This window comes from Aedes aegypti, chromosome 1 (assembly GCF_002204515.2).
Source record: "Aedes aegypti strain LVP_AGWG chromosome 1, AaegL5.0 Primary Assembly, whole genome shotgun sequence".
NCBI lineage: Eukaryota > Metazoa > Arthropoda > Insecta > Diptera > Culicidae > Aedes > Aedes aegypti.
This window is the reverse complement of record NC_035107.1, coordinates 226054888-226082240: the sequence shown is the minus strand read 5'-3', so window position 1 is coordinate 226082240 and position 27353 is coordinate 226054888. Positions and strand designations below refer to the sequence as shown.

At 40.3% G+C, this 27353-nt stretch overlaps 1 protein-coding gene across 1 annotated transcript in view; it reads right to left on the bottom strand.

Annotated features, from left to right (window-relative positions):
* The window catches only part of LOC5580206 (zinc finger C2HC domain-containing protein 1C), a 176051-nt gene that overhangs the window by 119925 nt on the left and 28773 nt on the right, over nt 1-27353 (bottom strand). The gene's annotated exons all lie outside the window — the stretch shown is intronic.

Sequence of the window (27353 nt, the reverse complement as noted above, 5' to 3'; positions counted from 1 at the left end):
TCCAAGTGGTAGTTGTGCAATGCCAACTTCGGCGATCCAAAAGTTCACGAAGTTGCACGATGATGATATCATGTTTGGCAAGCTGTGATTTTTTGGCAGGTTATCGTCTACAGTGTTTGCATATTTCAATATACAATCAACAACGCCGACCTTCAGTAGGATCCGTTATCGTTGAATTCTTCTTTGTGTGAATGTTTTTTTGACAATACATGCACGAATCTGGTAGAACGTGCATTTAGTTTTCAATTACTTTTTCTACACTGATTCTAATCCATCCATACTGACATTCGGTGGCAGTAAATTCAATTTCGCTCGTGACAAAAAATCAACCCCACAAAAACACCCGCAAATTGCAAAAGTTGTATTTTTTATATTAAGGCTAAGTAGCCCGTCATTTGTTTTTGCAACAATGATTAATTTTCAGCTTGCATTTCAAAGTGATATAACTCAGTCTTGATAGTTTATATTGACTTGAAAAAGTATCACTGTACGCGCTAACATGCATAAAGTATGATGATACTTTTTCAGCTGTGTTAGTGCAAAACCAACTGGATTTCTTTGATTCGAAATCGTGAGATGAATTAGCAACAATCATCAACGACGCGTACAAGTTTGAATGACGGCCTACTTCGCCTTAAAAGACAATCATGATTGATCAACTCTCATTGCCGTTTTCTTACACCAGTACTATAAAATTCAGTTGTTATTTTGTATATTCAATTTTCGTGCCTCTAGGCGAAATTGCATTTTAAAATGACACCAACAGTGGGTGAAACTGAATGCAAGCGCGTGTTACACCCACTCTCTTTCTCGTCGCATTCGCTCTCATAGTCAGATTGGCATCGTGCTAGTGGAGTTTGTTTTTTGTCCGTTTTCGCACTGATCGGGAATCATTCGGCTGAATTTTTACGACACAGATTATTACTAGTTTTGAATTCAAATCCCCACAGACCACGCAGACCCTTTCCAAAACTCACATCCATCCCATCTCATGTAGGGGGACGGACCTGGTGTAGTGGTTAGAACACTCGCCTCTCACGCCGAGGACCTGGGATCGAATCCCATCCCCGACATAGTCACTTATGACGTAAAAAGTTATAGTGACGACTTCCTTCGGAAGGGAAGTAAAGCCGTTGGTCCCGAGATGAACTAGCCCAGGGCTAAAAATCTCGTTAATAAAGTCAAACCAACCAACCCATCTCATGTATACTACACACGCGAGCAGAGCGAGTGCGATTTATTTAGTGTTGAAACTGTTTGCCTATCATACCTACATCGTTTCCACAACAACTGTTTTGTGGAAAGATTGGATTACCGAACAGCTGAATATAAGCGTCAATTTATATTCGAGTGTTACTGCCTCTCTGTAATAGTCATGTCGTCACTTGAGTTCACAATATAGTTGTTAGTGGTTACTTTTGAAAGCCTTCTGATGTCCACCAACGGCGTGTCGTTGTCCGCATATCCCAAGGATCGGCACCAAATTCCAAAATATTCGTAGAAATCTTCACCAGGCGTGAAAGGTACTCCACTAACAATCAGGTCATTCATACGGGTATTTCCACAGCCATCACTGTATCCAATTTGCCTTCCTCCAAGGATTTAGTCAGATTCCGAATTGTGGTGCTGTTTTCCTCACGCAGCAGCTTCATATCAGCAGAAATGTCGGAAGCAAACTGAATTAAGGAGTCACTCATTCTCTTGAGTTCATCACTTGTGGATTTCTGATACGTGGCAAACTTTGACTTTAGAAGCTTTGCAAGATCGCTCACTTTCATGTCGGAGTCAAATCTGGTTTTACCACTTGTTGAGTTACTGCAAGTTTGTTTGGACGCTATCGAGTCTTGCGATGACATTTTGGTATTCGAGGTGGGATTTAGCACCAATACAGATCACACTCCTCGAATTTCGTTCTTGCTACGAGTGTCATATTGATTGGGTTCGATGGGTTAAACTTTATGATGTTTTTTTATTTTCAGAAATTTTAAGCACATATCACGAAACTTTACAATGATATAACAGCTGAATCGATGCAATGTTATTCAGTCCCCAAAACGAAGCGCTTCTGATGATTTTTCATGGAACGGCTCCATCCCATTACCCCGAACGCCATTACCCCGAACGCCACTACCCCGAATGAGCCATTACCCCGAATAGTATGAGATACAGTACAGTATCTTGTTTTGCGTGCAAAAATGCGTCTCTAACGAAGGCTGGTAATTAATGGCACGTAAAATTCGTCGGTAAAATGTTCATCATATATTTTCCCTTCTTTTATATGCCAGCTATTCTTTCGAAATATCTTGATGGCAACTATATTCTTCTCATTCTTTCTGAGACAGTGCCTGTTTATCAGCTCAGTGGGCACCTTCGCAATTCAAGGGTTCATTCACAAGTTTCATTTCGCCAAAAATTGCCATTTTTAACACCTACCCACCCCCTCGTACTTTTTTGTATGGAAATTCTACATATTGTGAATGGGCTGTAACATTTTGAGGACAACCACCCACAAACTTTTTTGCTCCCTTCAGCGTTACGAAGTTTGTGAATGGGCTTTAATAAAATAAGCCTTTTATTGACTGAAAGGAATTCGAATCCATAACCCTCAATATGGTGTTGCTGCAAACATTTCACTAGAAATTTGCCCTTCTTTTTTAAATAGGCTGTTCTTACACGATTTTGTTGGATAAGCTAGTCACTAATATTTCCAAATAGAACAGCTTTTTATAAAGGAATATATCTTGAAGGCATTCACTAGAGTGATTCCTGATATAATTCTAATCGGAAATTTTCCCTTTCTTTTATCTTCTTGTATTAAAAAAGACAGGTCTCTTATGGATTTACTCACCACTATTCTGTCATCATCATTTCTTCATAATCTTGAATCAAAAAAAATATTTTTTTTGTGGTTATCTCACAGAAATTCAAATCAATGATCCCACAAATCAACAAAAGTTCTTACTGTTGCGTCAATCAGAGGCCGCCGATTTTTCTAACATGTACAAGTGTACAAGTTCGATAGCGGAACGGTCGTCTATTAGGTTGGTTTTCAGGCGGGTTCTATGGAACAACACTTGCAGCGACTATCTCAGGGTGAACTTCCATTACCATCGTTTACGAAACAAAATCTTTAAGAAGATGTTAATCTTAATGCCGACACCTATAAAAATGAGTAAAGGAAGTGGATACCGACGTCCAATAAGAGACTTTACTACATCCTAATTTTGTGCATATTATAGCTATCCTTCTCATAATAAATTCACCCTTCTTTTCGAAATAGGCTGTTCTTCAGAGCATTGCAATGTGGCTGTGTGAATCTTCCCAAAATTAGAGGACAAAACTTAGCGTGTAAAAATTATTTGCTGAACGACTAGCTGCTTTTTTATCTTCTAATATTTGAAAAATACATTTTTGACCCAAACTCGTGATATATTCAAAAGGAATCGTACAATTATCTCCCCACTCTCTAACTAGCAGGGCTGGCATCAACTCGCACAATGCGCGCAAAGAGCAGAATTTAACCACTGCACAAAGAGGAGACAGACGCGCGCAAAGTGTAACAATACGAAAACAATGAGGGCACGCAGTAGGAAAGAGAGTGTAAGCGATTACGCAAAGAGTAATGCTGACGGAGTGTGTTGGCAAAACATGCTCAAAGTGTACACAATTTGGCTCTTTTTACCTTACAACATGGGTATTTTTAAAACGAGACCAACGAATAGATGTCGGATATCGCTGTCCGCAGTTGTTTTGGAATTCAAGATGGCGACTTCCGGTTTGTGAAAATCACTTTGTACCCATGCAATATGGGTATTTTTGAAACGGGGCCGACGAGTAGATGACGGAAATCGATGTCTGACGCCATTTTGGAATCCAAGATGGCGACTTCCGGTTTGTGAAAAGCGCTTCAAACCCATGCAATATGGGTATTTTTGGAACGGGGCCGACGAGTAGATGACGGAAATCGATGTCTGACGCCATTTTGGAATCCAAGATGGCGACTTCCGGTTTGTGAAAAGCGCCTCAAACCCATGCAATATGGGTATTTTTGGAACGGGGCCGACGAGTAGATGACGGAAATCGATGTCCCGTGTCGTTTTGGAATCCAAGATGGCGACTTCCGGTTTGTGAAAATCACTTTGAACCCATGCAATATGGGTATTTTTGGAACGGGGCCGACGAGTAGATGACGGAAATCGATGTCTGACGCCATTTTGGAATCCAAGATGGCGACTTCCGGTTTGTGAAAATCACTTTGAACCCATGCGATATGGGTATTTTTGGAACGGGGCCGACGAGTAGATGACGGAAATCGATGTCTGACGCCATTTTGGAATCCAAGATGGCGACTTCCGGTTTGTGAAAAGCGCTTCAAACCCATGCAATATGGGTATTTTTGGAACGGGGCCGACGAGTAGATGACAGAAATCGATGTCCCGTGTCGTTTTGGAATCCAAGATGGCGACTTCCGGTTTGTGAAAAGCGCTTCAAACCCATGCAATATGGGTATTTTTGGAACGGGGCCGATGAGTAGATGACGGAAATCGATGTCTGACGCCATTTTGGAATCCAAGGTTTGTGAAAATCACTTTAAACCGGATTTCGCCATCTTGGATTTCAAAATGGTGGCAGACATTGATTTCCGCCATCTACTCGTGGGCCCCGTTCCAAAAATACCCATATTGCATGGGTTTGAAAAAAATTTCGCAAACCGGAAGTCACCATCTTGGATTCCAAAATGGCGTCGGGCATCGATTTCCGCCATCTACTCGTCGGCCCCGTTCCAAAAATACCCATTTTGCATGGGCTCAAAGTGATATTCACAAACCGGAAGTCGCCATCTTGGATTCCAAAATGGTGTCAGACATCGATTTCCGTCATCTACTCGTCGGCCCCGTTCCAAAAATACCCATATTGCATTGGTTCAAAGTGATTTTCACAAACCGGAAGTCGCCATCTTGGATTCCAAAACGACACCAGACATCGATTTCCGGCATCTTCTCGTCGATCCCGTTCCAAAAATACCCATATTTCATGGGTTTGAAGGGATTTTTGCAAACCGGAAGTCGCCATCTTGGATTCCAAATTGGTGCCAGACATCGATTTCTGTCATCTACTCGTCGGCCCCGTTCCAAAAATACCCATATTGCAAGGGTTCAAAGTGATTTTCACAAACCGGAAGTCGCCATCTTGGATTTCAAAATGGCGTCAGACATCGATTTCTGTCATCTACTCGTCGGCCCCGTTCCAAAAATACCCATATTGAATGGGCTCAAAGTGGTTTTCACAAACCGGAAGTCGCCATCTTGGATTCCAAAATGGTGTCAGACATCGATTTCCGTCATCTACTCGTCGGCCCCGTTTCAAAAATACCCATATTCCATGGGCTCAAAGTGATTTTCACAAACCGGAAGTCGCCATCTTGGATTTCAAAACAACACCGGACATCGATTTCCGTCATCTACTCGTCGGCCCCGTTCCAAAAATACCCATATTGCATGGGTTTGAAGAAATTTTCGCAAACCGGAAGTCGCCATCTTGGATTCCAAAACGACACCAGACATCGATTTCCGGCATCTACTCGTCGATCCCGTTCCAAAAATACCCATATTGCATGGGTTCAAAGTGATTTTCACAAACCGGAAGTCGCCATCTTGGATTTCAAAATGGTGTCAGACATCGATTTCCGTCATCTACTCGTCGGCCCCGTTCCAAAAATACCCACACGGTAAAAAATCAGCACGTTCGATTGAATAGATTGATCACTTGACTCAATTCAAAACACTAATCACCATGATTTAAAGAGTTTCAACTTTGGATTTGCTCTACTGTCTCTAGAACTAGACTCTGAAGTGAAAAGTCGTTGATTTTGAACATCATGTCTTTTGTATGAGAGCAATCATTGACAGCTCATTGTAGAAAGTAATTGAGATCAATTCGATCCCTTTCAACAGATGCGAGTTGGTGTCGAGGTAAGACACTAGACCTGCACTCTGAAGGTTGGTGGTTCAAATCTGTGTCAGGCGGAAATGTTTATTTTAATTTTTTTTATTTCAAATCAAAACATGCAACGTTGAATTCAAGTGCTGTTACCTTGATTTTGTCAAGATTCAACAGTAGTGCAAATCCAAGTGCAGAACTATTGATAACATGGTGCTTATTTTTTGCCGTGCATATTGCATGGGTTCAGAGTGATTTTCACAAACCGGAAGTCGCCATCTTGGATTCCAAGACGACAACGGACATCGATTTCCGGCATCTACTCGTCGGTCCCGTTCCAAAAATACCCATATTGCAGGGGTTTGAAGGGATTTCTGTGAACCGGAAGTCGCCATCTTGGATTCCAAAATGACATCGGACATCGGTTTCCGTTACCTACTCGTCGGTCCCGTTCCAACAATTCTCCCATATACTCCAATAGAAGCTCCTATAGAAGCATTCGGTAGGTACTCAATGAGCCACACAAAGAGTGTGTATTCACCATTTTCCATCAACACTTTGTGTCGAAGGATGCATTGCAGAGAGAGCAGAAACACAAAGAGGCGTCAAAGAGGTAAGAACCAGTGAGAAAGTGTAGCTGTCGCACTGCACTCGAATTCATGATCAACACAAAGTGCACGCTCTTTGTGTTTTTCTGTTTTCACTGAGGAGATGCCAGCCCTGACTAGAGATGGGCGACTCACTCACGAATCATTCAAAAGAGTCGACTCACAAAATTGAGTGAACGAATCACGGTTCTTTTCAAAAGAGTCACGATTCACAAAAACCTTATTATTTGATAGATGAGTCTAAAAATTAACCATGGATTATATTTTTGAATTGGACTTTTCATTGTTTCTGTCTAGTTGATGTAAATTTATTAAAAATGATCTCGTGCATTTACATATTAGCTTTCTCATACGGAATACATGATTTAGATATGATTTTTTTTAAATGAGTCACTGAATCGATCAAAAGAATCGATTCACTTTTGTGAGTGAGTCATCTACGATTCACTCCCAAAATCCGACCATTTCGCCCTGACTAACTAGAATATGTCTCAAAATGTTATCCATTCGGGGTAATGGCGTTCGGGGTAGTGACCCATTCGGGGTAGTGGCGTTCGGGGTAATGACCCATTCGGGGTAATGGCTTTCGGGGTAATGGCGTTCGGGGTAGTGGCATTCGGGGTAGTGGCGTTCGGGGTAGTGTCATAGAATCCATGGAACTTGCACAGCGAATTTTAGTAATTGCGTTCACACGAAATGCTTACGTGCTCACCATTCTACTTGCGACACTCATCATTTTTTTTTTTCTAACCAACAGAGTTATTGGGTCACCGAGTAACTCGGTAGTTTAGTTGGTAAAGCACTCGTCTAGTATACAAGAGTCCTGCCCAAGTAACATTTTTAGTTTTTTTTCATTTACTACAAGCTGTTGTTACCACCATATCGTTAAGGCTAAGTAGCCCGTCATTCGTTTTGGCAACAATGATGACTTTTCAGCTTGCATTTCAAAGTGATAAAACTCGGTCTTGATTGTTTATATTGACTTGAATATGTATCACTGTACGCGCTAACATGCATAAAGTATGCTGATACTTTTTCAGCTGTGTCAGTGCAAAACCAACTGAGTTGCTTTGATTTGAAATCGTGAGATGAATTAGCAACAATCATCAACGACGCGTACAAATTTCAATGACGGCCTACTTCGCCTTAAAACTCATTTTAGAACTTATTAGTCTTTATAACCTTAATAAACCTTTGATAAAACTCCGTTAAGCTCGAAAAGGCCCACACTACAGGAAGTTGTTAAGACTATACCTTAAAACTGTTTCTAAACTTCTTAGTTTTGTATCGTTTGAATACATCTACCCTTGTAGTATGCTATAAAACATTCATAAGGGCTATTCTATAGCCTTATTGCGCTCAACTAGCGGTATTAAATCTTTTACGATATCCTAATACACGGGATAAAACCAATGTTTAGAGCTTATGATTGAACAAACATCAACCGATAAGTTGTTTATAAACCATAAACTTTTTTCGATGTTGAAACCGTCATGATGTCTGCCGACTCATAATAATCAATTAAAATAATCATTTTTTGCGTGGCAGAAAATTTCTTTCGCGTGAATTTCCTGCCAATAAAAATTTACTGGTGGAATGAAATAAAATTTCTCGATTTACAGCAACGCGCCACAGTTACGACATCATTATTGGCTATCTAATGTTTTACTCCATTCCATTTTCAGAATGATTTCATGCTGATCTCAATCATAAATTGATTACATATTGTAATTATCAATCCGAAACGGTGACAATAAAAATGGATTCCATCTAGTTAAATCTTGCTGGTCTTGTCTGGGATAGTTAAAGATCAATTGGTGATTATTCTGAACAATATAATCATTCATAAACGCTTTTGATCTTAAGAACCCGTGCGCAAAACCCTCACTGGCTAAAATATTCCTAAATCAGAATATTTGTTCCGCACTAAGACAAATAGGTTTTTTAGGAGCCTTGACTTAAACTTAATGCACTCAGGAAAGCTAGTGCTGTCAAAAACGTAAACAAATCGGAAGATTCAGTTTTGTGATGCAATTCATTTTATAAAATTTGTGCCGTTATGCATCTAACTGTTTTATTGGACTAGATTGTTATAATGAAGCCCGCCGTGCTTGATTCGTTGTACTGAAAAACGGTAAGTGATAAGTGCCTGAAAAATGAAAGCTTTTTTCGTGTAGCTCAGCTGTTGTGTGCAGCATAGTTGTCCCACTAGAACGGGAAGTTCAGGCAAGCATGGGAAAAATATGCTTTATACGGTAATCTGTTAATTCTTCGAGAGGAATATTTGTCATTTCTATGTTTGCGTTCTGATTAATCCATAATTCACTACATGATTATCATTATCAATATAATGATATTGATAACCACACGCAGACTGCATTCCAATAACATGCATCAGACAGATGAGATTTAAGAAGGCTTTAACATGACTTAGTGTAGTCTTAGAAGTTTTCCCCATGCCTTGACAAGACAAGCAAGATGAGGTTTTATGTTTAGGTTTTAATAGACACTACACAGCTCCTTCAAAATACAATTTATTATCAACAAATGTGACCAGCAAATAAGTTTTAACGGTAGCTCTTGTAGATATCTACAAAGCATTTAAAAGTGGGTTTACCCGAAAAGAACGTTTGGCACTTTGCAATGCTTTATTAAATCTGTTAGGAATGAATACATCTCTAATAAAACCTCCATAAATAACATCTAAGATCAAAAAGCACTGAAATTGTTACTTGGGTGGGTTCGAATCCCAGCCGAACCTGTGGATATTTTTCATTATTTCACCCATAATTTATCCATCTGTACCACGCGTAATGAGTTAATTAATTTAATTGGTCACATCAGCCATACAACGGATATCTCAAAACCCAGATGAGCTGAAAGTTTGGTGTCTTGGGCAAAGTTGTTCAGTAGATCAAGGACTATCTTGCAGTAAGAAATCAAATTTAGCATTTATCCGCTTAGTGGCACTAGTGACAAATCTTCTTCAATCATCTATAACTCAAGATCCTTATGAGCTAGGAGGTTGATGTCTTCGGCAAAGTTGTTCTGCAGATCAAGGATTCAAATCTAATTATAAATTCATCCCCTAGTTGGGGTTAATTATCAATTCTCTCGAACTTTCTATATCTCGAGATACTGATAAGCTAGAAGGTTGGTGTCTTTGGTAAATTTGTACAACAGATCAAGGGCTATTTATTTTTTAGCAATAAATGTTTTTATCTGCTATATGTTAAGATCTTGAATAGCTAGAAAGCTGGCGGTAAAATGTGTGAATGGGAATTCATCTGCTAGGTGGCGCTAGTAACAATATTTTTTCAATTTTCTATATATTGAGAATGTTTATAGTGGAAGGGGTGGTAAAATGAACACCTTAAGGATATCATCTTGTTTCTGATAGAAAAACGAGGTATTTGTATAGTTCAATCGCTCAACACCAAAAATAGGGATGTAATCTATAGCAGCTACATGAATTTAGACTAAAACAGCTAAATTTTCACATATTTTCATCGCTATCAAAAAGCGTTGCAAATGTTCATTTTACCTGCACTATACCCACATAGTGAAACCAAATACCAAATGAACAGCGGTAGGTGGTAAAATGAACACCATGCAAAAAAACGTGAGCAAAACAAATATTTCTGAAAATTTTCATTGCCTCACCGAAAATACATATAATAATGATTGTAACCCATTCAAAAAGAATTCTAAAGGTATCAGATTTGACATCATACCATAACGATATTCACCTCACTGAAAAACCTCAAGTCTTCCAAGCTAAAAGTTACGTCAGCTCTAATTTTTAAACGTGGTTTTCTAAAATCTTAGTTTTTGTTGATATTTTCACTTCAATTGACCTACGTATCAACTCGAACACTCAGATTGATGCTCTAAATCGTCCGTGCGTGATAAAAATTCATCGAAATTTGTTTTTTCTCGGTAAAAGGTATGGTGTTCATTTTACCACCCCTGTTCATTTTACCACCAATCCCCTATGTTCGGCGAAGGTTTTCGATTTTGGCACGGAAATACACATCAGCCATTCCATGAAAACCCGATCTAGAAGGTCACCAAATTCCATGAAAATTTGCTATTTTGTTCCTTTTCCGAAATGAGCATACACGTGTTTCTGGATTTTTTGATTTGAGTGACCAGTTCCGAAATAAAGTGACCAGAAAAATCGCGACTTCGCAAAATTTTTATTTTTTAAGAAATTATGACTTTTAAACATCTTGACCGATTTTTAATTTTTTCGGACGAAATGAAAGTTAAAAGTTTTGACTTTTCAAGAAAAATATAAAATTTTACAAAAATTGTTTTTTTTACATGAAAAAAAAACCGTTTTTTGTGTTTTGAAGGCCTTGGGACCAAAGGTGCTATTGCTATTCTCATTTTATCTTGAAAGTACAGAAAATTTTACGTTTACTGTCAAATTTTCAGCGATGTATGTTTTTTTGGTTTTTGAGATATTTTTTTTTTTAAATAAAAAATCAGTCATTTTTTATCGGTACAACCGGAGGTCTCAGCGCATTAGATTCTTTATTTAAAAAAAATCAAAGCTTTTGAACAGTTCAACCGATTTCCAATCTTTTTTATAGAATGGAAGCTTAAAATTTCAACTTTTCAGAAAAAATAAAAAACTCTAAAATAAGTTTACATAAACATACAAATTTCCAGTTCTATAGAAATTTCCTCCCCCAAGCTGAATGCTGGCACATTTCTCTTAACACTGCTCATGAGATCATGGGCGAGACTTTGCCAATCTTTCTTACACAATTTCTATCAGTTTTTCTTCAAAGCTTTTTCGGTTTTGAATGTTTTTCCGCTTTTCTTCAACTTCTCCTTCATTATCGCCCAAAACTTTTCGATCGGACAAAGTTCTGGTGTATTTGGCGGGTTCGCCTCCTTCGGGACCACATTAACCCCATTCGCTTCATACCAGTCCATTACAGGCTTGGCGTAATGGCACGAAGTCAGATCAGAACTGCGTGGGAGCATGGTGAGAGCGGAGGAAGGGCACCAAGCGCTTCTGCAAGCATTCCTCTCGATAAATCTGCCTGTTTATAGTACCGTAATGTAATGAACGGATTGCTGTGCCGTCCGCACTCGCAGATCGCCTGCCACAACAGGTACTTCGCGAATTTGTCCATCTTTCTCTATTGGAACTTTTCCGGAACCTCCATGCGGGACGTACCGACAAAAAACTCGAGGCCGGGGATTTGTTTGGTGTCCGCCATGATGTATCGTCGTCCATGTGACCAGCCACTCACGGTACAGCTACCGCGCACGAAATTTGGCCACCGTGTTTTGCTTGTCAGTCCGGTATGGTGCCTTCCTGACATTAAAAACACGTAGCACAGCCCGCTCCATGGCCTGCTGGACAAACCAAGGGTGGAGGGCGGCTGTCAAATAGGAGTAAAATTGAAAAGCCGCCAACCTAAGTCCAGAACCAGTTTTAAGGCTTAACGCGGAAAAGTAAAAAATATTGTTCGCAAAATTACAGGTTATCAATGCGCTTGAAAGATATTGTTTGCAAGCAGTTATTATTAATGTACTGCCTTATCTTCCGTGCCTTCTGTGGGTATTCCGTATTCGGTTTTCGGCCGCTTCCAGCACGCTGCTCAATGGTCCACGTCTCCTGAAACATTTTTACAGCGCGGGACACGGTGGGATGGTGGATTCCAAGCCTTTTGCCGATCCATCTGTGAGACTGACCCGGATTATCGAACACCGCGCTCAAGATTTGCTGGTGTAGCTCTTCTTGTTTCTTCTTGACAGATCGCGATAACATTCTGCACACATAAATATAACACTCTAAACTAGTATTTCCCAAAATTTCATTAAGTTTTACCCACGCGATAAAAATTTACACCCAACACAAGGTGTCGCATTGTTCCGAGTCCTATCTTTAATAAATCATAGCAACGTTTATCACAACTTAAATTTTTTGAGCAATGATACAATCGAGAAACTCCTATATAATCAATAGTTAAAGTATCTAGGACGCTTACCTAGCAGTAAACATTCGTATTTTTTCAATTATTTTAAAAACACTTTCTTCCAACCCGTACCATTCCCATTCATTGAGATATATTATTCCAGTCGCGTACGGGATTATTTATTTGCGAATAATTCGACATCGTCGACAAAGTCGAACTTATTATGACAGTAGTGCGGGAAAAGTGGACGAGGCTCGTGGTTTTGATCTCCATATCGCTTCCGATTTTCTCAGCACGCGCTGCCTGATCCGGAGATGGGGCATGAGAGCACAGACAAACAGAGGTAACTCCTTCTTTACTTGAGTTACCTCAGGGATGTCAAAAGTCTTTGTTTGCTGATGACACAGGTCTCTCTGCCAAAGGACGAAGTCTGCGTGTCATCTGTATGTAGTAGTGTGCAAAAAAAATGGATATGTTTTATTCCTACTTGCAAAAATGGAAGATTTCTCATAATGTTACCATAGCTCAACTTATAACATTTCCACATACACGAAAAGCTTTTTATTTGAAACCTTTTAGTAGACATGTTGTAGAAGGCTTCCAATAAATTGATCAGATGAAGTTAAGGATCTAGGGTTCATGATAGATAAAACCAGTGTTGGGAATGGTAATAGAAGTAGGCTTGATTTCGCGAAAATCACGTGACTCTTCCCAGTACAGTAGATCAAAAAAGTGAATCTCATCAAGTAGCCTATTTTGGGTGAATTTTCTAAATCGTTAGTGTCATTGAAAGCTCTAAATGCGGGAAATGCGGCGGGAGGGGGTACGCTGGAGCGTTACGACTCATACAAAAATTTTAAAATTTCCATACAAAAAGCGTTACGGAGGGGGGGGGGTCGAAAATTTCCAATTTCAGCGTTACGTAATAAATGGATGTCGCCTAATACCAGGAAGAAAGCTCTGCAAAGAATTCAAAATATGTTTTTTAAAATGGTTCTGAGTTACATAGAATATCCAATGTTGAAACATTGTTACAAATATCGAAAAAAATTATTAATAATCTAAGACAAAAATCGTTGCACGACCCCTATCTACAAGAATTCTGTGCGAATTTTTGGATTTTCATACAAGTTAGTCCGTATGAATGGATCGAAAATTGGTAGTCTTCCCCTAGTCGATGAAAATTTCGTCAGTGTTTCGTATGTTTGTCTGTGCTGCGAGCGTTTGCATTTCCACGAATCAGTGCGGTCGGTTTGGGCAGCAGGAAATGATTTATGTGCGGTGGCACCCGCGTGGGGACCCAAACCCAAGCGAGCAGAAAAAATGTGTAATTCAATGAATGAATGGCAAGCGATTGTGTCATCACGCTGTTATTGCTCGACACTGTGCTTTCGCAGCAGCAGTAGAAGCACAGACGACAACGACAAACTTTGGCAGAATGTTCCTTAAGGTGGCCCACTTTTGTATTAGAAAAAAAAAACTGTTAAATCTTAAGATTTACCCTCAAATTTGTTCAGTTGAAACCCTACAAGTTACTGGCGATATTTAAGCGGAATCTGTTAACTCTGTAGGGTAGCTTAAGGTGAAACATCTCGGAATGCAAAGATGGCCGGCACAATGGCCGACTTCTCCACCTACTCACGTTTTTAAAGGCACAAAACTGGAGAAATAGTTGACAAACGTTCCTGATCTTCTTATTTTAAGCTTTCTGCTAGTGCACAAAGCCAAAATAAAAAGTGCACTGTTGTGGGATGCTTTTTTCACGAGATTTGTGCCTTTGATGTTTTAGTGCAATCTTAGAAGTTTATTCCAAACTGTTTCACCTTAACATGGTTGAAAATGGTATGGAGGAATACTGCCGTGAATCGCAAGTCAGTCTAATCTGCATTTTCGTCAATATTGAGTTGAGTTCGGTTTTCAACATCTCTTCCAATTCTCTTCCAGCTGCACTAATGAAATAATATAATTTGTTCGGAAAAATTAGGAAAAAACAGCAAGTCAAATTGTCCCATAATGAAAAGTAACCGCATATCAGTCCCACTACAGATTTTCGCACCGTGGAACACAAAAATGTAATTTGTTTTGGTCATCTTTTTATTTTTCTCGACAAGATATCGTAGTGAAAAGCAAGTTGTGAAAGTTTCATTAAGATTGAAATATGTTCTAAACCTCTGGATTTTTTTGAATATTCCTATGGAAAATGAGTTTGAAAACTTCTCAGCCCATTTTCTCAATGCCTACTTTTTAAAAGATGGGACTGACTTGCGATTCACGGCAGAATACGACCTGTAATTACATTTTCGTCCATAAATGGCACCGTTGTCCATGACGAGAGTTGACGAATTCCACTCAATTTTTCACAGTTGCTTCCGATGGTCTAAATGAACAAATTTGGGGGTTATAACTTAAGATTTTTGCAGTTTAATATCATTATGGGGTCCACCCTAATGCTCCGGCTTGCCTTTACTGCTTGGATGGAAGTTATTGAGTTGAGTTTTTCACTACATCCAAACCCTACGCTACATGTGCTATCGTCTCCCCCAAAGGATAGATTGGTTGGATGAACAGTTTTTCGGCTTTTATGAGGTGGAATTGATATGAACATCACTCGGGTGGGATGTCACAAAACTTTGGAAATTTATCACTTGTTTGAAGCGGAGATGGATGCGCTTCCCCCGAAGTTTGTGTGTGTATGTAAGGGGGGATGTCCCAGGGCACCGGGTTGTAGAGTCAGTTGTGTGGTTAAACAAGGGTTAAATTTCAGTTTTTGCGTCAGTGGCGGGTGATTTATGTTGGTTTTGTTTGTTTGGCCATGGAATAATTTGTAACAGTCCATTCAATTACACACAAAATGTAATAAGCATTGATTGTACTCATATGATTGGGCTAGAACCTCATACCTCATTGTAATATCCCAGGTAACCATAAGCTCTAAATCAGCACCATATATGCATACAGGCATTATAATAGCATATACATATACGCCTTGCGGGGTGGGAGCTTGGGATTTTTTTCCTGTCCCAAGCGACACAGATTCATACACCCGTATAAATTTCCACCTTTGGCACTTCCTTCGGAAGGTGGCAGAGCTTCTGGTCCATCAGAACAGAAGCTCAAGCAGAGTCTGCCTAGGGTGTGTTGGGGGTTCAATAGTGGGCTCTGTTAAATCACTACAAAAAACACATATGACTGGTAGATGGACACATCGTCTTATCCCAGGTCTGTCGATGTGGGTAAGAAGACCACATGGTGAAGTAAATTTTTACCTGACGCAGTTTTTTGTCTGGATATGGTTTTCCAGACAATATCTGCACAGGTTCGGTCACACAAGTTCGTCATCCTGTCTCGAATGCATCAACACTAGCGTTGGGCAATTTTTTAAGAACATCGATGTTACTGAATCGATTCACATTTGAAATGCCGAATCGATTCACCGATTCAATCGAATCCTTTGAATCGAATGATGAAATGAGACCAAATGCATTTGCAATCGATTTCAACATCTTTCAATCAAATCAGTTTCGAAAATCAATCGACCAGATTTACTACTTCAAGATTAGTTCAAAATATGGTTTCTTTTCCACAAACTTATTAAGAAATATTTAACGATTTCAACAAAATGAATCGAATCAAAGAATCGAATGAAGAGAATCGTTTGGGCACGTCAGGAGTTAATCATCAATGTTAACTTCCTTTTCCCGATCAGCCTAGATAGCAGCGTAGTGTTGGTAGCGGTTGTTTCAATTGGCTAAGAATTAACACTATGGACTGCCTGTTCCGGTGGTAAAAGTCCACCTAACAGGTGACCCCTAATTCATGCGTCTTTAAGCTTACCGTGCCTATGGTTAGGGGGGGTCTAAATAAAACCTAACCGCAAACGGAGCCTGTGGAGTACCAGGGCGCCCTCTACAGTATTATGCCCTTCCTGTGCTACCCGGAGCAATGGTGCAGGTGACCTTGTGTTTCTCCGAGATAATCGGCTGCCCTTCTTCAGTCTCAAGCCTGAGGCTAAATAAGGGTGGGATTATTAATACGTTGTAACTTAGTTTAAATTTTCACCTCTTTGGTTTCGCATTATGCGTATTACACAGTGTATTCTGTGCTTTTCGCCTTTGGCGACTTTTAAGAGATACCGATATGTTTTTTTCGCTACTGTTTTTTTTTTCGTTCTGAGATTGCGAAAAGGTTAATCCTGCCTAGTTTGGGTAGTGGCTACGGTTAGGATAGCTTTGTTAGACCAATCTTCAGCATAAAATATCAGCAATGATCAATCTTTGTAGGCTCATGCAAATGCTACAGCTCAAATGGCGCTAGTTCAAAAACCTTACTTTTGTGAACTTTTATCTAGGTAACCTTGTGGACCCAGTTTTTGCTACTTTCAGAAACATGCAATGGCTAACTCGCGTGCCATGCCTCGTACATGCGTGCTCGTAAATAGCGCTATCGTTGCTACACTCATTTCTGAGTTAACAACCAGAGATGTATGTGCTGTCACAATTGATATTTCTGTTGGTGACCTCAATAGGAAATACGTCTTTCATTGTGTGGTGTCATTTACCACATGATGAACCATCCCCAATGGATGATTTCAAACGAGTTGTCGTTCACTGCCTATGAAGAGGCCTTCTGCTGATTGTGGGCATTGATGCTGATACTCATCACATCATCTGGAGCAGTTCAGCTATCAATTTGAGAAGCTCCAGTCTGATAAAGTGCTTAAGTAGTTCAAATCTTGGATTACTTATTTTAGGCAATCGCCCAACCTTCATGGTTTCTACTAGAGAAGAAGTGTTAGACATAATGCTCTTCTCGAACAGAATCAGTCACAAGTTGACGAATTGGCATGTATCAGATGATGAATCATTATCTGATCATCGCTCATACACTGGGAATTGGTTGTGACCAAATTCCATGGATTCTCTCCGTTTATTGGAAATCCTAGTGATTCGGATGTTTCCACTTCCGGTGAGTTGGGACACAATAATTGTCCTTACTTCGAGTGATCTCACAATTGCTTGTCACTTTGCTTATAGGAAATGTTCCTTACAACTCCCTTCACAGGAGAAGTGGACGTCTGGCTGTTTGTAAAGTATGTCAGATAGTCAGGCTGCTATATAAGCTCTTGCTTCGGCCAACTCAAGGTCGAAGCTTGTTATCGCATGTCGAACTCAAATTGAGGAACTGAATTCAGTCAACTCTGTAACCCTTGTATGGGTACCTGGCCATTCTTCCATCGCTGGAAATGAATTGGCTGATGAGCTAGCTCGCGATGGAGCATCGTATGACTACATTGGCTATTCCAATTTCGAAGTGCTGGGTGAAGCTTCAGATTAATTCTTGGGCGGCACCTCAGCACAAGCAATATTGGAATAGTTTGGAGTCGTGTCGTCAAACAAAATTGTACATTACTGAGCCATCTCCAAGGGTGGCGAAGTATTTAACAAATCTGTCAAAGCAGAATTGCAGTCTCTTGATCAGAGCGTTGACAGGCCACTGCCGACTCATCTATCACATGGCAAATATTCAGCGTGTTAACTCATTTGTGTGTGATAGTTGTGACTACGATTATGGAACTTCGTATCACCTGATATGGATGTCCAGTTTTTGCGCAAATGCGATTCCAGTTACTTGGTAAACACTTATTAAGGCTAAGTAGCCCGTCATTCGTTTTGGCAACAATGATGACTTTTCAGCTTGCATTTCAAAGTGATAAAACTCAGTCTTGGGGATCATGCACAAATTTCGTCACGCTCCAAGAGGGGGGAGGGGGTCTAGCCAATCGTGACAAGCCTTACAAAATTTTCGGAGGACTCTTACAAAAAGTGTGACAAAGGGGGGTGAGGGGGTCGAAAAAGTTGAAATTTAGCGTGACATAATTTGTGTACCATCCCTTGATAGTTTACATTGAATTGAAAAAGTATCACTGTGCGCGCTAATATGCATAAGGTATGCTGATACTTTTTCAGCTGTGTCAGTGCAAAACCAACTGATTTTCTTTGATTCGAAATCGTTAGATGAATTAGTAACAATCATCAACGACGCGTACAAATTTCAATGACGGCCTACTTTGCCTTAAGTGAAACTGAATTCAGAAACCTGAATCTTCAGGACATTCTGTTATTTTTAACCCGCTGTGGTAATTAGCTAAAAGCTTTCTTTACGCGGGCGCTGTTCGAACCCATTGTGGTATGGAGGTACATGCTCTCATTTCGCTTATGCGATCTTCCCTCTTCAAGGGATCCCACTCCTATTTCCTCCCATCTTTCCCTTCCCTTTCCTCTCCCATCGGGTAGATGATGAAATAGGCTCAAATATGGCGATGGCACAAATCTCCCAAATGGTGGGGAACGTGCCTCTGGAGCCGGCCTTCTGATACCTGATACCTGATATTAGGAAATATTTAAGGATTTCAACAAAATGAATCGAATGAAGAGTATCGATTCATCCGATTTTAGATGCTCCAAACATCGATTCAAAAAATCGATTAATCAAAAAGCAAACATTGATTTTCGGAACATCGATTCAAAATCGCCCAACGCTAATCAACACGGAGGAAACTGCGGAACATATATTTTTTGCATGCTCGCGGTTCGATCTGGAACGAGAGTAGATGAAATCCATTCTTGGTGACGATGTAAACGTTGACAATGTCATCCAACGGATGTGCAACGACGCGGATAAGTGGAATGCGATAAACAAGACAGTGGCACAGATATTGTCGGCACTGTAGCGAAAGTGGAGAGTGGAGCAGCGACATGAAGCGTAGAGATCAGTGCTTGGCTTCGGGTCGTCGGAGCGACAACGAACCTGAAGTAATTCTCCAACCGGAATCGTCGGGCCGACTTCGGCACTTAAATGCCTGACGAAGAAAGAAGAAGAAATGAGTGCGGTGTGGCCTTGGGTCGTCGGGGCGCCGATGAACCGAAAGTTATCCCCCAACCGGAATCATTGGACCGACCTCGGCACCTAACAAGCCAGCCGACGAAGAATGAAGAGGAGCTTCGGGTATGTAGGGCACCGACAGTGCGGACGGAACCCGAACTGTCGAACGGCCTCGGCAACCTGGAGACGAAGACTGCGCGGGAAATTTCCTCTGCGATATCCGCCAGTAGACGGGGCCCCACAGTGCGGTCGTTTTCTCCCACCGGAACTAGTGGACAACCTACGTCTCCGGGGGGAGACAGGAGGACCAAAGAAAGCGAGCGAGAGCCAGCATAAGAAAGCATTATTGAGAAGCGGAGAGCTCAAAGTATGACGGCGTTAAAAATTTGAAGTTCCGGGGAACACATAGTGTTTAGGAGTGACATGAGGCTTTTACCCACTCTGGAATACACCTCTGTCAATAGATAATGAGAAGTTTAAGATTAATGAGCAGGGAGAAAGATAAATACGTTATCGTTACACGATCATGACGAGTCTATCGGTAAGAGATTAGAAAGTTAAGTGCTACGGCAAGAAATAAGGTGAACGGTCACCAAGTATTTATCCAACAACAGTCCTGTATATATGTAAATACTTAACTATTAAAATGAATGTAGAATTGTGGAACTATTTGTAACGTAGTTATTGTCGTGTTACCAAACGCTTTGGGGATAGCAATGGCTAAATCCCTAAAGAAATGAGTCCCAGGAACGGAGAAGGTGTTGGAAATCCCTATTTACTCACGGATTGTTCTTGCGGAGGCCTTAACCCCCTACGATGCTACGGGTCGGTTGATCTAACCCCAACATTTTGTAATCCTTCGAGCCGTCGTCGATGTATTCCTCCAGGCGTAGGTATTTAACTGCGCACAATGATCGCCAGTCCCTCCAGTAGATGCCAATCTCTAGCTCTCACGATCGATCTAGATCTATCGTGAAGCGCTGATCCCAAGCCTGTGGCGAGCAAGGCCTCCACGACGTTTGACCCACGGTGATGTTGTCTAACTTGATAACAGCCATAATCTCCGATGACGTCTCGTCCTTTACGCTGTAGCTCTTGGACGAACTTCGCCTGGTGACACTCTTGACGAAGTTTTTCAGGTCTCCCGGACTAGAGCTGGAATCTTCATCGCGTCGCGATTGCCCAGGTACGCCTTCTAGCAGGTCTTGGCAGCCCATCAGGCGAACCTCGAGCTTACCGGTTACGGCGGCGCATCGACTGAACGACAGACTGTGGGCTGGTTTCCCCTGGGCCGTGCTCCGGAACGGATGCATGGAGGTGTACTGAACCGGACTCGATGCATGCACATTCTGTAGTTCGGCTTTGAGCTGTATTTCCGCCTGGGAATCCTGTGGCAGTTCTAACCATCGCAGTTCTAGGGCTTACCGGAGCAGGTCAAGCTTGCGGGAGGATTCCGATAGGCGGGTTTGAGCCTCTTGCAGTGCCTTCTTATCAATTGTCTTTGTACTCTGTAGCGTCCGAATGGCATTCTTCGCTCCGTCCACCACGGCCGCCTCAATTCGTAACCGGTGCCACAACTCATCGATACGATCCTCCAGCGAGGTTCGCCTGTTTTTGGTAATTATACGCTTTGATCATTCGCTTTCATAAGACAGTCTAATGGAGTACGATTTTCGTAACAATTTTATATGAAAATCTTATAAATTACAAGGAGCGATGTCAATAACATAATATTCACGAGTGGCATAATTATGACATAGGTGTATTCCAGGGTGGGTAAAAGCCTCATGCCACTCCTAAACACATAGGCAACTGAAGCGAAAGACATAAGAATGAGAACCACAGAGCCAAATCCCAATCGGCGCCCAGACAGCCGTGGATGGTGAATATTTCTAGCTTTTACTAGAAGTGCGAGAAATACAATGAACCACGCTTGATTACAGTACTTGCACCGCATAGAATCCCTAATACTGAATAATTAATGCTTCTAAGTCTTATGCATACATGCAATAAGAAAAGCACTATATTGGCTCTATATCCGCATATTGGGCATGTTTCAATGCTATCCAGTATTTTGATTGGGTAGAAAGTTTTGCCTCAGATGGAGTTGGCTACATGTATTTGTAGCAAAGGCCTCGCAAAACCTAATTAGGGTAGATGTACCAATAGTGGAGGTACTACGCACTATTGAACTATATTTAACCGCCTAAATTCAAGAAGCGCAATTAATGTACATGTTAATGTTGTAACGGGAAGTAACGACCATTGACTTAATGAGAAAAAAAAATTCATCGCAGTAATCCACGGCACGTCAATGAAAAATAATACCTCCACTATTGGTACACTGTTCCTTTAGTTACGGTATATTTTTAATTTGTGTTCCTATAGTTGCGGTATCCGTGATTTTCTTATGGGATCCTCCACTATAGGAACACTTTATCGTAACTATTGGTACAAGAAAGAACAGTTTTAGCAGTTTCAGAGATATATCATCAGTTTTAAAGCAATTTGAAGCTCTTTTCAACTATTCCGCGTATCAACAAGCCAATACGTCGATTGGCAGTGTCGGTTCTGTGGCTAATGTAATAAAATCAGTGAAAACGACACTACCGCAAATATAGAAACACTTACTCTATCTACCGATACTAATTCGATGCGACAACAGTTGAGAAATTGCGATGGATTGAAATAAAATTTAATCCCCTCCACCCACACCCTTCATAACGCTATTGTATGAAAATTTTCAAAATTTTTTATAAGTCTTAACGCTCAAGCATACCCCCTACCCCCTTCGAGCGTTACGTAATTTGTAGACGCCGCGTGTTCTCTACAATCATCGGTATTGGATCGATTCACGTTGCTCATATTTCATAATAAATGGGAAATATTGTCCATCAATGGAATTCAGCAATCTCCGAGGGTGCACGTTCCGATAAAACGTGACATTGTAAACGTTATCAAATGTGGAACAGAACAACCGAACGAAAAAAGGATGTGTTTCCATTCCCGTTCCCGCACGACACTGTTCGTATAGGAGTGATACGAAAAAAGGTTTCCGCTGGAAGTGGGTATAAAAAACTGCCTCCAAGCTGTGGGTCAAGAGCACGTATGACACCACTCCTTATCCTGTGCGAACCCATCCCATAACTGTCATGAAAATTCTATTGACACACAATCATACACCGTCATACAGAGAGTGTGTGTGTATATGGAGCTACTAGTGGACATTCCATTCACTCCGACTGACTGGTCCATTTGATGGTGACACCGAGCCGAACAAAAACGCTTCCTTCTAGGATTGGGTTGGGTTCTATGCCCGGCACAGGAACGTGTCATCAGGAAAAAAATCACACCTGTGTGCCACTGGGAACAGTGGATGAAGTTCATATAAAATTAAAACGGGAGATTTTTTTCTTTATCCTAGTGAGGATGTAATGCCAAAGAGAAAAAGAAGAACAAAACCGTAACAAAAATTCCCTTACTAAGCAAAATAGATTCAAAAATTTTCAATTTAAAATCAAGCACTCGACCACTGTGTCATTTTTGGATGAATGACGGCATCCCATAGAGAAAGAAATCGATCAATGCAGCAGCACTTCCGACGGGTTCGACTTGAATGGTCAACGGGTTGGAATTAGAATGAAGTTTAAATTAGTCGCACATACATTTTATCCCCATGTATGTGACATTTGTAGGTATATTGAAGGGCTTTTATTGTTTTATCGACGTAAGCACGGTAACCCAAGTTACAAGATACAGGCATAATAGCGGAACTACAAATGGAAACACTCCTCATAATAGCACTTCAAGTGCATAGAATCCTTATTACTGCATCATCAATGCTTCTAAGATTGATGCACACTGGTATTAAATAAGCACTATATTGGCTCTACCTTCGCATATAGGGCATGTTTCAATGCTATCAAGTATTATGACATATAACCACATACATAAATCTTTACACAATCGCAGATTTCATAGCGGAGAAAAGTGATGGTTTAAATTGGTCTCTTTTCTCTGCAACAATATTCGTCTTCGGTGGCCCAAGAAGCAAAGAGGCAGAACTTCAACAATCCAACATAACGGGTCATCACCATATAAAAATCATCAAAATGTCGCAATCATCATAAAAAAGACGAAAAAACGTTAAAAGTAATAAATCTCACTAGCACCTTCTGCAGGCTTTGCTGCACAAGATCGTATATCGTGATACATTAGAATGATGCTGTGAAGTGTGCAATCGATTCTAAAGGAAATTGCTCTAAATGTTGCGTCTGTTTGTCTGTGAAATTACCATTCGAGCCCATTAATGGCACCTGAAAGTTATGACGTCTGGACGGTGTCTTCGTCACAACCTTTACCGCTTTCTCATACAATGTGGGTAGTACCGGTAGGTACCGAAACCGTAATCTCATCAAAATCTGTCACCTGTCATCATTGTTCTGCGGCCTCCGAGAAGCTTCTTCATGATGGTTTAATTTGACCCACAAGATTAAACTTTCTAACAACCAAACTAAACACCCGGCTGCCATTGGAGTAAGACACCACCATGGCTGGTTGGTTAGCCGGTCAATGTGGTTTCTCCTTAGCCATCCTTTCCTCGAATGAGAAAGGTGCTGATGACTAATTCTCATATTTGAATCTTTGGGGTTTCAGGAAGGTAAACAGTTTCCAGGTGATGCGTTCGCATTTTGAATCAGCTTCAATGCTCTACTCTTCCCAACGATGCCATGGTATGTAAATATATGAGTCGATGTAACTAGACCAAACATTTCAGGAAAGGTGGTGCCACCGAGAAATGGCACCGTAAGGTGAGGGGGTGTCATATGTTGCTTTGAGTTGGATAATGTGTTCAATATTTGAGTTCCATATAGTGTTCAAAGTTTGTTCTACAGCAAACTCTCTCTAACTCGATATTGAAGGGATCAACGAGTTAGGAAAGTATCGGGCAAGTGTTCTGTAAAAAAACCAGTGCAACTGCGATTCAAAGGACCATCGAGGTAGCCATGCAAACCTACATTTACTATTGATCTCTGACTCGATATCGAGATATGAAATATCGAATAAGGAAGCGTTGACTGTATATGATGCAAAATAAAAAAAAAAAAAATAATAATACCGTGATTCTTTTAAGAGATTTTATGACGAACAACTTTGTCAAAACTATATTACGCCAAAGTCATTTAAGAAATCGAAGAAATAATTAACAAAAATGAAGTAATTCAGGTTCTACAATAAGGTTCCTAGAGTTTTCTACAATGTTGTAATTTCTCATCGTAATAGGCTTTTTTTCATCACGACAATCTGTCATGAAACGGCCTAATTTCCTGCACTAACTTATGCAGTGATGTAATAGCCATTACGCAACTGAAATCAGTTGTGTAATGACTATTACGCAACTGTTTTGAGTTGCGCAATGAATCGTTATATATAGGTATAGGTATAAAAATTGTTAAAATATTTTTTTGTTTCCAACTGACAAAAGGTTGTCAATCGATAACATTAATCTGATCGACGCAAATAGAAATCTGTTACTGCAATTACTTCGATAAGTTGTGCTACTTTTCCCCGAATGTCGTTTTCCCGAACCGATTAACCCACTTCGCCGAAAAGTTTCATTTCAGGGTGATTAACTGGCCAACTAATATGCACCCTTCTTTATTTAATTGGCGGTTCTTTAGAGTTTTACCTTTCCTAGCATTTTTGCCAACATGTATATCGCAACGAGCTCAAAGATTCTCTGTGTTCTGGGATGTAGAGAAAATTATTATTCCGAAAAGATCCTCCACCAGACCCGTCACAAGTTTTATTTAGTAATGCTCTCTAATGTCACAACAATTTGTGATCTTCAGGCTTGTTTAGAACCTATCAAAAATGGGCTCGGTGGTGTTGATCTCTGTAAAAGCTTAAAAAATGCCGATATTCATTCTAAGTCAATCATTATGCCAAACGACCATTATGCCAAACGAACATTATGACAAACGACTTTATTCCAAACGGCTTTATGTCAAACGGGGTACAATCCTTGATATTTATGTTTCAGTAGGGACTTTCTTCGGAAGGGAAGAAAAGCCGTTGGTCCCGAGATAAACTAGATCAGCGCTAAAAATCTCATTAATAAAGATAGAAAAAAAGTTCTCGGCCAAGAGTTCTCAATCTTGCTCAAGAACGTATTTTTGGAGATAAGTACGAGTATTTCATAAAAATGCTCCCAATGTCACTTGTTCTTATTCAAAATGAAGTTTTATGTGGTGCATCCGAAGTATTTTTGAAGAATTAATCCAAAAATAGTCCAAGATGATGAAAATTACTATTAAACCTAAAAGAATATGCAAATCTACGATAAAACAATTACAAACTTAAATGAAATCAGTTAGAATCTAAATTGTTACTTGGGTGGGCTCACAAAATGCTGGTGGATTGTTTTGGCGATGGAACACTCCTTAACGATTCTGTGGATTTGAAAAGCGGAACTGGAATATCCAGCTGCCGAAGGTTTGTGTGAGCTGCTTTGTGAGGAATGTATCACATACGAACAGTTAAAATCTCTGACGAGCTTGTCAAGCAAAATCTTCGCTTCCCATCAATCATTGCTCGGAACTGCATAGTGAGGATGAAGGCTAGTTGTCGTTAAGCAATGTGGAAACTCTCGGAAATGCCGACAAGAATGCCATGGAAAAGTTCCGGAGAGCATGGTCATCAATTTACACTTTTTAACAAAACAAAAAACAAAACTTATTTAAATTTTACTGGAAAACACCACCGATCGCAAAATACGCGTTGACTGATAAAAAAAAGAAATTTGTGTATCGTCCTGAGAATACATGTTCTTGAATAATAGTAATGGTTTTATGGCTCAGTCATGATATCATGAAACAAAATTTTAAGATTCCATGACTTTTTGTTCATGAATCCGATTTTTTTCCATGATGGTTCCCTCAATCAGCTTTCCAAGGCATTTCTGTTCCATGACCAGATATCGACTTATGGAAGTTTGACTGTATGTTCAAATCTATACTGTTGGCTGCTCAAACAGCCGGAGTAAGTGTTAACTTCCTGCTTTTGCTACAGTCAAACCTCCAACCATGACTTTTTTTTTTGTAAGGGTCCTTGAGTCCTAGTAATGGAGCATCGACTCATGAAGGTTTGGTTATACCGTTCTGAATCAAATTCTCGGACGTTTCGAAAGTATTTTTTGCTTGGGATTCATGATCATGAAATCTTCTACATTCTACATTTATAAAAATTGACAAAATAAGTTTTTGGGGGAATTTGCCCAAACACTGGCCAATTCGAATCAACACGGCTTCTCATTTAACTTATTGCTGCCAACTCTCCCTTACTCGATATTTCGTATCTCAATATAGAGTTAGAGAACCATACTGCCCATAAACGCATGTCAGTCCCATGTTTGCTGGATTTACTATTCACATGCGACAGTTATGCGTTTATGGGCAGCATAGTAAAAGTTGGTTTTCATAGCTACCACGATCGTTCGATCGCAGTTGCACTTGTTTTGTGTTATGTAACTCTATATTGCTGTGTGCGTTTGAAACGCAAATATCAAATGCGGGAACACCAAACGCGGTAAGATTTTTCACAAGGAAAACGAATGCAAACTTTGATTTTCTATATTGCTGTTTGCATTTGAGATGCAAATCTCAAAATGCGGTAACACAAAACAATCAAAGGACACCTAGCAACGTTTATATAAAGCACCGCCACCCTAGCAAGAAAACTCTATCTTTGACATCGCATTTCTTGTGAAAAATCTTACCGCGTTTGGTGTTCCCGCATTTGATATTTGCATCTCAAACGCACACAGCAATACTAGGTTGGCGGTGATAAGGATTATGGTTGCTGGTTGTATCCTTTGATTACTTTGTGTTACCGCATTTGAAACCAAGTTTAACAAGATTTGCACGTCAAACACAAACAGCAACTCGATGGTCCCTTCAATATCAAGTTATGGAGAGTTAACTGT